Source organism: Triticum dicoccoides, chromosome 7A (genome assembly GCF_002162155.2).
Source record: "Triticum dicoccoides isolate Atlit2015 ecotype Zavitan chromosome 7A, WEW_v2.0, whole genome shotgun sequence".
Taxonomy (NCBI): domain Eukaryota; kingdom Viridiplantae; phylum Streptophyta; class Magnoliopsida; order Poales; family Poaceae; genus Triticum; species Triticum dicoccoides.
Window position 1 is genome coordinate 119,802,372 of NC_041392.1, and position 12,049 is coordinate 119,814,420.

Here is a 12,049-nt window from a genome sequence, read left to right on the forward strand (position 1 = left end):
CGCGTCACATTGACGGTATGAGCCGAACGGGGGGTATGTGCCCAGTAAAGTAAGGTTGTTCGTGCGCCGAAAAAATTATGTGCTTCATCTTTCATCTTTGTTTATGTGAGTAAGAGAAAGTGAGTGGCAACAACCATTTATCTGATTTATAAAGGCAAAGACCCAACGTCTCCTGGGTTATTGTATGGTGGTCTACCAATCTTAACATGCTTCTCTCTGTATTAGTACCATCCATCACAGGTAAGGTAAGCGATGTACATATTTTTTTGGGTTAATTATTCTTTTGCCCTCAGTGGTGTTCATGTGCTCAGTTTTGCCCTCAGATGCGAATTGTCTTCAGTTTTGCCCCTAGTCCGAGCACAGCAACTATGACGAGGCCAAACGGCCATATTTGAGTCCATTCCGTCCGCCGGCGTTAGTGGTTGTGGGTCCGGAGTTTACACGTGGGACAGCGTGGACGTGGGTCCGGAGCTGACATGTAGGCCCGTGCAACTAAAACCCCAAATCATTCTAGCTCACACCCATCCGCCCGGTCGGCTGTCCTGCGCCGCCGCCGCCACCTACGCCGCGGCCAGCACCTGCCCCGCCACCAGCTGCACAGCCTGCTCCGCCGCTACCTCCCTGCGCCTACGCTCCACGGCTACCTGTGACGCCCACCACCTTCCTGCGACTCCACGGATGGGGCGCCCGCCACCTGCTCGATCCGCGGCGCCGCCTCCTTCCATGCGCCCGGCCGGAGCGCTCAAAGGTGGGGGGCTGCTGGAGCTATTTGAACTAGGAGGAAGAACCCTAGGGTGAAATGGTGAGCAGCGGCGACCCTGGAGTATTTGGCGAGGCAGGCATCGGGCCGGAGATCCGCCACGTCCACGGCTGGGTTCCCGAGGGGTAAGTCTCGCCTCTTGTTTAGATTGAGCTTAGTTGTGCATTTGAACACTCGATTCGAGTAGGTTTGCCCAATTAGTGTGCTAATTGCGTCTTTGTTTTTCGCCGGTTAGGATGGAGTTGCGGTTTGCTTTCATGGTGCACATTAGAAGGGACCGGTACATGTTTGATGCAAAGGATAAGAAGAAATACCAAGAAGGTTTTGATTATCGGTTGCCAATGGCTAGTAATTGGAGTTTCAGACAATTTGGGGAGGTAATTTGTAGCCAATATCCTTGGGGTTTGCTTGATGAAGTGGTATACAAATACTATGATGGGGAAAAGAATTGGGTGACAGTTAGTAATGATGAAGAGCTAGCTACCATGTTTGTTAGGCATAAAGAGAAAGATAATTTTCATGTGAGGCTGCAAGTTGATGTGCTTGAGCAGGCATTTGGACCTAGGATGGCGGGTGCAACATCTCAGGGAGAGCCAAGTTGTCGTAATGGCATCTCTAGCCAGAACAGTTCAGTTGGTGCACGACGACGTGGTGGCTCGACAAGTGTGGGCAACAGCAGTAGGGTCCCCCTTGAAGTGGAGCCTGATAGCTACAATTCTGGGGTTGATGAAGAGAAGCTATATTATGATGCTATTCGGAATTTACGACGGGCACCTCGGACTGAAAACCAAGATGAGGCTCACAATGCACTCCGTGTGGATGATGACGCGATGGGTGAGGACGAAGACCTTGCAGTTGTTGAATGGGACCCTTTGAACCCTCATATGGAAGAAGGTACAGTTTTTGCATCCATGAATGAGTGTAGAAATGCACTTGTGACATACTGCATCAAGGTAGAACGTACTTTCAAAGTTGACAAGAGCGATCAAGTACGTTACAGAGTGCACTGTCTGACTAAAGGTTGTACATGGAGGCTGCTTGCATCTAAAATGCGGAATAGCACTAATGTTCAGGTCAAAGTGAACCCTTTTAAGCACACATGCCAGGAATCAACCCTTGGGAAGGATACAATCAGTAGAGCCAAGTCAAGATGGGTGGCAGAAGAAGTAAAGAAGTGGGTGAAATAAAAACCAGCAAGTGGGTCCAAAGGAATTGCAGAAGAACATCAAAGATAAGTTCAAGATAGATTTACCATACATGAGGTTGTTCAATGGTAAACAACATGCTATGGATTCTATTTATGGTAACTGGCAGGAAAGTTTTCAATTGTTTTATTCATTCAAAGGTGAAGTGGAGAGGACAAGCCCGGGTAGTATTGTAGATATTGATCACCACACCGTTGAGTACACATTCAAGGGAGTGACAAAGACCAAGGAATGCTTTAGAAGGGTTTTTGTCTGCTTTGAGGCTTGTCGCCGGGGTTTTTTGCCAGGCTGCAGGCCTTATTTGGCTATTGATGCCACTTTTCTCACATGGAGGTTTACAGGACAGTTAGTAGCAGCTTGTGCAATTGATGCACATAGTTTTGTATTTCCAGTTGCCTATGGTGTGCTGGAGACAGAGTCTGAGGAGAGCTGGACTTCGTTTTTGCATAATCTCCGCCGGGCTATTGCACATCCCAATGGGTTGGTCATTCATTGTCGTGGTATTCTCACGGGGGGCTTGCGAGTCGACAGATGCCACAAGGGCTTAGTGTGAGGGTAAGACTGCTGCTGATAGGACCGGGAGTGGGTATGCGAGTAGCACACGCTAGTTTACCCAGGTTCGGGGCTCTCCGGAGAGATAACACCCCTACTCCTACATGTCTGAGTATATCTGGTATATCTGTACAGAGTGCTCCTGGAGCTGTATCTGAGATCAGTGCCAAGTGCATCTGACTTGGTCTATGCATATGGGCACAAGTGTATGCTTGGCCGTGGGTGAATGGATGAATGGATGTATGTGTGAGCTAGCTAGCTATCTGTAACGCCCTCGATGCGGCTATATCTCGCACGTGTCGAAGCACGACTTAGAGGCATAACCGCATTGAAAGCAATGTCGCAACTGAGGTAATCTTCACGCAACCCATGTAATACATAAGGGAAAAAGATACATAGTTGGCTTACAATCGCCACTTCACACAATACATGAATAAAGCATTACATCATCCAGATACAATCAAGGTCCGACTACGGATCCAAAATAAAAGAAGACTACCCAAAATGCTACACAGATCCACGATCAACCCCAACTAGGCTCCACTACTGATCAACTGGAAAACGGAACAACATAAAGAACACGATCTTCATCGAGCTCCTCCTGATCTTGGTTGAGTCACCTGCACGGTATCATCGGCAACTGCAAACTGGTTTTGGAAGTATCTGTGAGTCACGGGGACTCAGCAATCTCACACCCTCGCGATCGAGACTATTTAAGCTTATAGGAAGGGTAAAAGTATGAGGTGGAGCTGCAGCAAGCGACTAGCATATTTGGTGGCTAACATACGCAAAAGAGAGCGAGAAGAGAAGGCAAAGCATGATCGAGAAACTATGATCAAGAAGTGATCCTAAAACAACCTACGTCAAGGATTACTCCAACACCGTGTTCACTTCCCGGAGTCCGCCGAGAAGAGACCATCACGGTTACACACGCGGTTGATGTATTTTAGTTAAGATAAACTTTTGGTTTTCTACAACCGGACATTAACAAATTCCCATCTGCCCATAACCGCGGGCACAACTTTCGAAAGTTCAAACCCTACAGGGCTGTCCCAACTTAGCCCATCACAAGCTCTCACGGTCAACGAAGGATATTCCTTCTCCCAGGAAGACCCGATCAGGCTCGGAATCCCGGTTACAAGATATTTCGACAAAGGTAAAACAAGACCAGCAAAGCCACCCGAATGTGCCGACAAATCCCGATAGGAGCTGCACATATCTCGTTCTCAGGGCACACCGGATTGTCCAAACTTCCGGTAGGCCAGCCCAGAGTTGCCCCTGGTGGCCACCGGCGGCTGACAAGTTGGACCAACACTCAGAGGAGCACTGGCCCGGGGGTTTAAATAAAGATGACCCTTGGGCAGGCCTACCCAAGGGAAAGAAAAAGGCTAGGTGACAAATGGTAAAACCAATGTTGGGCCTTGCTGGAGGAGTTTTATTCAAGGCGAACTGTCAAGGGGTTCCCATTATAACCCAAACGCGTAAGGAACACAAAATCCGGGAACATAACACCGATATGACGGAAACTACAGCGGAAAGAGTGGAACAAAACACCAGGCATAAGGCCGAGCCTTCCACCCTTTACCAAGTATATAGATGCATTAATTAAATAAGAGATATTGTGATATCTCAACAAGTAAACATGTTCCAACAAGGAACAACATCTCCATGTTCCAACAAGGAACAAACTTCATCTTCACCTGCAACTAACAACGCTATAAGAGGGGCTGAGCAAAGCGGTAACATAGCCAAACGACGTTTTGCTAGGACAAAGTGGGTTAGAGGCTTGGCTGAACAATATGGGAGGCATGATAAGCAACTGGTAGGTATCGCAGCATAGGCATAGTAAAAGAGCGAGAAACTAGCAAGCAAAGATAGAAGTGATTTCGAGGGTATGGTCATCTTGCCTGAAATCACGCAAGGAAGAAGAACGAGTCCATGAAGAAGATAAACGGACGTAGCCAACGGATCCTCACAAACACGACATTATCGGAACCAACCCGAAGGAGCACACCGGGAAGAAGCAAACAACATAGTAAACAACCCTCACATAAACATGGCATGATGCACAACCAAGTATGATGCATGTCCAATTTATAAATTCATGGCATGACAAAGTGCACAAACAATCCTACAAATTAAGTGGAGCTCAACATGCAACTCCGTTGCATATTGACGAAACACCACGTTCAAGTTATTTAGTTTGATATCATTTATGTACCCAACAATATTAAATGTTGTTAGCATGGCAAGAGGTGAAGCATAATGAAACTATCTATCTAGGTAAGTTTAAATGAGGCCGGAACAACAAAACAACAAGTCCGGAAAATCCTCATGTGCATATATTAGGTTTGGTACTGTTCTGCCCTAAACATAATTTTAGAGTTGTTAAACATGCTAGATGAGTGCATCATGTTAAACTAGGCATTTTTCTACCCCATTTACATATAAAGTTTATTAGATTTGGAGCTACGGTTATTTAATTATGAAATAAAACATTTTAACATGACATAGGGGCAAAATTTATGCAAACATCATTTTAAACATTTTAAACATAGATGAAAATTGGATATTATTAAACTAGACAAAATTCTAGACATTTTACATATAAAGTTTGTTTTAAACCGATGCACGGTTAATGAGTTATTATATGCATGAACTCTAGAGGCTTTTCTGTAAAACTAGCAGCCTCTGGAAAAAATGAAAAAATCACCAGATCTGAAAAAAAACATTACGGGCCGAAACAAAAATCTGACCCAACAACAAGAAAGGAAGGTGGTGCGCTGGGGGTGTGGCTTCACCTAGTGGGCTGAGGCCCATTTGGTGGAACGCAAGGCTGCTGGCAGAGACGCTGGCTGGGCCTTGCCGCGGCTGCAGCCCTTGCGCGCGATGAGGAAGCAGTCGTCCTCTGCTTGGACGAGGACGAGGCAGAGGCAGGAACCTGCACCGGGGACAGCTCGGCGAGGCCAGAGGTCGGGGATGCGCGGAGGAGTCCGATCCGACGCGTGAGCTCAGCGGTGTCGAGATCCTAGCAACAGGAGGCCTTCGATCCGTGCAAGAGGCGGCTGCTCGACCTCGAAGGTTGCTGCAACTCCTGAAGAAACACAGAGAGTTCAAAGATCTTGGAGAGCGACGGGAAAGGAAAAAAGGGCGGGAAAGAGATGAAAGAAGAGGAGTTCAGCAGCAGTGCTGGGGCGCTCCCCGATGACGAGGCGCCTGGCGAAGCAGTGGCGACGAGGGACTGGAGCTGGAGGTCAAACGGGGCGGCGCAAAGAGTCGAACAGGGGAGGCTGCCATGGAGTTCGAGAAAGGGTTGCAGGAGAGGTCAGGGATGTGCGGAATCCGTGCATGGGAATGCTGAGGGTGTCGAATCCGGGCGCGGACGATGCGACTTGAAGACGAGGGTGGCCATGGCGGGTCCCTTTGCAGGTCGACGACGACGAGGCGAGGAGGTGGCCGAAGGAGGCAGGGCTCCAAGCGGCTGCGCCATGGATCCTGTGAGAGAAAAATAGAGAAAGGAAGGGGAAGATCGTGAGAAGGAGAGGTGAGAAGCAGGAGGGAAAAAGGAGCGGGGCTGTCGGGGCACTTATCTCCGGCGAGGTTTTGGTCGCCGGTGTCGGCCGGACGACGAGGCAGGGTCGAGGGCGATGGGGAGCTGCGGGAGGAGCTCGGGCAGAGGGGATTGAGAGAGGTCTGGTGATTGGTGGGTTTGGATCGGGAGGAGGCTGCGGGATTGGAGGAGGTGGACGAGGGGATCAAGGAGGATCCCGATGTGGATTCGGTGGTGTGGCGGCGGCTGAGGGGGAACAAAAGGCCTAGATTTTAGGGTTGCTGCCTAAAATCGGACGGTCGGGTAAAATAGGCTAGGGAGGCCAAATAAGAAAACGGAGACGTTTTGTAGATGTTTGGGGATGATCCGGACACAACGGTGGCGACAGTCCGGGTCGGGTCCGGGACAGATTTCGGACGCGCGCGGGAGGAGGTCCGCGGGCTGAGGAGAGAGGTTAGGTAGGGCCTGGCGGTGAGATGTAGTGCAGAAGGCAAAGGTCTGAGAAGAGAGAAGAGGAGAGGCCCAGCGACTGTTTCCGGAGACCGAAAACGTCCGACGATAGACCGGCTATAGTGCCGCTATAGTTTAACGTTGGGTCGTCAAGCGGACTCCGAATGCGATGAAACTTGGCAGGCGGCCTACCTACACTATAATAAGACCGCACGCCAACTTTCAACCCATTCCGAGAACATTTTCCGACCACTTATAAAATACTATTTCAGACATGCCGCGGGCACGTGCAAGTGTGTCTGGGCTCAGAACGGACAACGGACGAAACTGGGGAAACCCGGACGAATGCAAGTTTTGAAAACATGATGATGCAATGCACATGATGACATGACAAGACATGCATGACACGCAAGCAATGACACGGCAACAACAGCGAATAACTGGAGGACAACTGGCACATCGGTCTTGGGGCATTACAACACTCCACCACTATGAGAGGATCTCGTCCCGAGATCTAGAATGGCACCGGAGGGAAAAACGGAAGAGAAAGAGAAGAGGTAAAACTAAGTTGCTCCTTTGACAAACGAGTGAAACCACGAACCTTGAGAGGTTGAACAAATTGAAAGAAAGAATGCAACTAAGAAGAACAAAGTTGAAAGCACTTCGGTAGGGAAGCGTAACAAGGAAGAACAAATTCGGACAGCACTCTGGTTGGAAAATGATATGAAACTTGATAAGATGGAAAGAACTTGAGCAGAGGACACAACACTCCGGTTAAATGGATAAACCAAGAAAAGAACACGATTCTGACAAAACAAGAATATGGGTCAAAGAGAGCAACATCACAATGCCGCCGGAACAAAAGTAAGAATGGAATGGAATGAACGAAGGGAAACAAGATCTTGAGAGAGCGCGGTTACAACAAATGCTAGAACGGAGTTGTTGGAAAACCAACAACGAAAAGAGGATTAGCTTGATATGGACTTATAGAGGACATCTCAAAATTATGAGGTGACAACTTGCCACTCACGAAAAAGAATTGGATTGATATGACCAAGGAGAGGAGAAAATATTTCACCGGAAGGATAGATGAAGAACTTGGGTCACTTATAAGCATCATAATTAGCAACAATCCTTAGGGAAGGCTTTAGGTGAAATATAACCCAAGATAACTCCAATGAAGAGGTTGATGGATTTAAAATACCCCATTCTTAACAACCTGTGAATCATGAAACATGAACTCAAATTATCAAGAATGACATAATACCACCTCCAATGATAAGGTAGAAAGAATTGCACTCTGGATAGCAAGAAGAAGAATACTTGATCTCCTTAGAAAAGAATCTCGATGAACACTTCGAGAAGAATTTAAATCCTTTATGAGCCATTATGTAGAACCTTCATGAAGAACTCCGTTAAACAAAAGAATGATCAAACGGAAGGAAAAAGAAGTTGAAAACACAAGGTGAATCCTTGCAATGATTTAGATGGAGCTTCGCGATGAAATAAAATGGCAACTTGGAACACCGGAAGAAAAGATAAGCATTTCGAACCGAGATTGTGATATGATGGACCACTCCGGAAAAAGGAAGTTGAATAAAATCGATGAAACAAGAATAAGAAATTACATTATGCTTATCCTTCATCAATTAAATTGATGACAAACAATGGATTTGGCACACTACTTATTCTCGTAGAAAGGATTAAGATAGATACAGCGCAAACTTGGGAAGGTCTTCAATGATCCACTGGAAGGGTTGAAACAACGAATAAATTGATATGATAACGAATGACGAGAACTCTTGCACGAGCCACCGTTAGGATTGACAACGAATAAATAGATATGATAGCAAGCAAGAAAAAATCCTGAATAGCCATCGTAAGAATTGGAAATGAACGAAGTAAAGGGATGAATCACCGGGAAGAATTATAAAAATAACGAAGATACTTGAGAGGATTTAGATACAAGGGAACGGAGAGATCATGAATTGATTAGAGAATATTGGAATGATGCACGGGTAAGATTTGGAGAACAATAGCTGAAAGCTGGAATGAATAATCACGAAATGATGGCCTTCAGAGAATCAAACTGAAAAGACTCCTGGGTTGCTCCGAAAGGATGAAAAGGATTCTCACAATCAAAACAATTATGAGAGGATGCCTACAAGCTAGAACCATGAACCTTGAAGAGAATGTAACAAGATTGGGAGAAAATCTTCTTCGGTCTTCAAGTGTTGAGAAAGACAATGAGAAACACCACCATGAATTATTGAGACACTCTGGAAGAATCAAAAGCAAAGAGATTGAGCCGACGATGAAAAGAATTTGAAAGATCTTGGAGAAATACATATGACTGATGATAAATCATTCTTACGTCAAACTTCGAAAAAAATTGGGAGTAACTCCGGGAAAATTTAGAAGAGTCAGGTAAGATCTTGGGAAAAGGCCTGTGGGTTAGGGCCCACTCAAAAGATACACCATTGAAAAGATTTAAAAGAGAGGTTGCACCGGTTGAATTAAATGGATAGAATGAGATAACAATCTCGAAAGAGCTTGAAAGGATTACGAAAGCAGAGTGGAAACACGAACCTTCTGAGATTTCTTGAGCACTCCGGAACAAATGAATAGCGAAGAGTGGAAGATTATGAGGTGCACCGGTATGATAAAACTTCTTAAACGAGGAAAGGATATGATCAACACCAAAAGCTTGAATTGAATCCACCGGAGAAGAAAGAAAACCGAGAATGATGAGCTTGAAGCTCCATTAGAATCTTCATGAGAATCTCCGGATAAGAACACTGATGAAAAATACTAGAGAGAATTCACAAGAATAAAAGGATACTTGATAAAGAAATATGAGTCCTTGAAGAAAAAGGGTGGGAGGGAGGGAAAAACAAAGGCAACTTGGAGACGGATGAAACAAACACCGTTGAGAAGAACTGATAATTGATCTTGCTGATGTTGAAATGATCGGAACCACTTGAAGAGAAAACACGCCGGTTGAAAAGGATTGACATGACAATCTCGATTATCATGAGGGATTAGTATTCACATAGGAATACGAGAACACCACTTATAAAAGGTATGGAATCAACATTTGACTTCGAAGCAACTCGAATACCACAACTCAAAACAAAACCAAGGATTGGCTTGCAAAATAAGCCGGAACAAACATATGATAGAGATTTCGTCCGAAGTTTTCGTGGTAGGGCCTACACGGGCTTGATCGTACAACACCATCATGTACAAGGCAGTGCACGTGACATGAAGCATCCCCGAGTCGGCATAGCCAAGGACTCTTTAAGACACAACGAGACCACTGTAAAACCAACCGTGGATAGGCGGACCACTAGACGTCGAACCCCAATTTCATATCATACATCTGACGGAAAGATATCCTAAGGGCTACTTGAATTCCCACTTATAAACTCCAGAAATTTTCTAGTTATGCAATCAGGTGTTGGGGATACAGGGGAAGCATAATATCTCACCCAAAACTAACAAATCCTACATCCAGCTGTATCCATCCTTCAACACATAACCAAGAAACCTTCGGAAATCGTTTACCTCAACCTTCGAAAAGCATCCGTTATACGAGTTATGGAAATACTCCCGAACTCCCGCCCCAGTACTAGGTGGCGTCGAGGTTATCTCACCAACAACTGCATAAAAGATATTTTCGATGTCGGCGAAACTAATATCAGGTATTCCAGAATCTCAACGATAAAATTGTGACGACAACACCTCGGAGCTCAACTCCCTGGGACACTGCCACAACCCTAAATGACAGGTGGCACCAAGAACAATGTTCTCGTCACAAATCGATCAGAACGATTCCAAGATACCCGCGTGATCCTAATTTTTTTTAATGAAATTTGAGAAGAGAAGAGTCAAAACACTACGTCAGGATGCCTCACCAGAGCAACGAAGGGACTGGGGAGTAAAAAGAAGTCCTACTCTCCGATATATATAATCCTAAAAGACTCAAACGATTTTCTAGAATCAACACATCAGCGATTCGATCAAGCAGGGGGCTCCTAAGGTCGGGGAAGGCTCCGATACCAACTTCTAACGCCCTCGATGCGGCTATATCTCCCACGTGTCGAAGCACGACTTAGAGCCATAACCGAATTGAAAGCAATGTCGCAAGTGAGGTAATCTTCACACAACCCATGTAATACATAAGGGAAAAAGATACATAGTTGGCTTACAATCGCCACTTCACACAATACATGAATAAAGCATTACATCATCCAGATACAATCAAGGTCCGACTACGGATCCAAAATAAAAGAAGACTACCCAAAATGCTACACAGATCCCCGATCGGCCCCAACTGGGCTCCACTACTGATCAACTGGAAAATGGAACAACATAAAGAACACGATCTTCATCGAGCTCCTCCTGATCTTGGTTGAGTCACCTTCACGGTATCATCGACACCTGCAAACTAGTTTTGGAAGTATCTGTGAGTCACGGGGACTCAGCAATCTCACACTCTCGCGATCAAGACAATTTAAGCTTATAGGAAGGGTAAAAGTATGAGGTGGAGCTTCAGCAAGTGACTAGCATATTTGGTGACTAACATATGCAAAAGAGAGCGAGAAGAGAAGGCAAAGCATGATCGAGAAACTATGATCAAGAAGTGATCCTAAAACAACCTACGTCAAGCATTACTGCAACACCGTGTTCACTTCCCGAACTCCACCGAGAAGAGACCATCACGGTTACACACGCGGTTGATGTATTTTAATTAAGATCAACTTCAGGTTTTTACAACCGGACAATAACAAACTCCCATCTTCCCATAACAGCGGGCACGGCTTTCGAAAGTTCAAACCCTGCAGGGCTGTCCCAACTTAGCCCATCACAAGCTCTCACGGTCAACGAAGGATATTCCTTCTCCCAGGAAGACACGATCAGGCTCGGAATCCCGGTTACAAGATATTTCGACAAAGGTAAAATAAGACTAGCAAAGCCACCCGAATGTGCCGAGAAATCCCGATAGGAGCTGCACATATCTCGTTCTTAGGGCACACCGGATTGTCCAAACTTCCGGTAGGCCAGCCCAGAGTTGCCCCTGGTGGCCACCGGCGGCTGACAAGTTGGACCAACACTCAGAGGAGCACTAGCCCATGGGTTTAAATAAAGATGACCCTTGGGCAGGCCTTCCCAAGGGAAAGAAGAGGCTAGGTGGCAAATAGTAAAACCAATGTTGGGCCTTGCTGGAGGAGTTTTATTCAAGGCGAACTGTCAAGGGGTTCCCATTATAACCCAACCGCGTAAGGAACGCAAAATCCGGGAACATAACACCGATATGACGGAAACTAGGGTGGCACGAGTGGAACAAAACACCAGGCATAAGGCCGAGCCTTCCACCCTTTACCAAGTATATAGATGCATTAATTAAATAAGAAATACTGTGATATCCCAACAAGTAAACATGTTCCAACAAGGAACAACCTCTCCATGTTCCAACAAGGAACAAACTTCATCTTCACCTGCAACTAACAACGCTATAAGAGGGGCTGA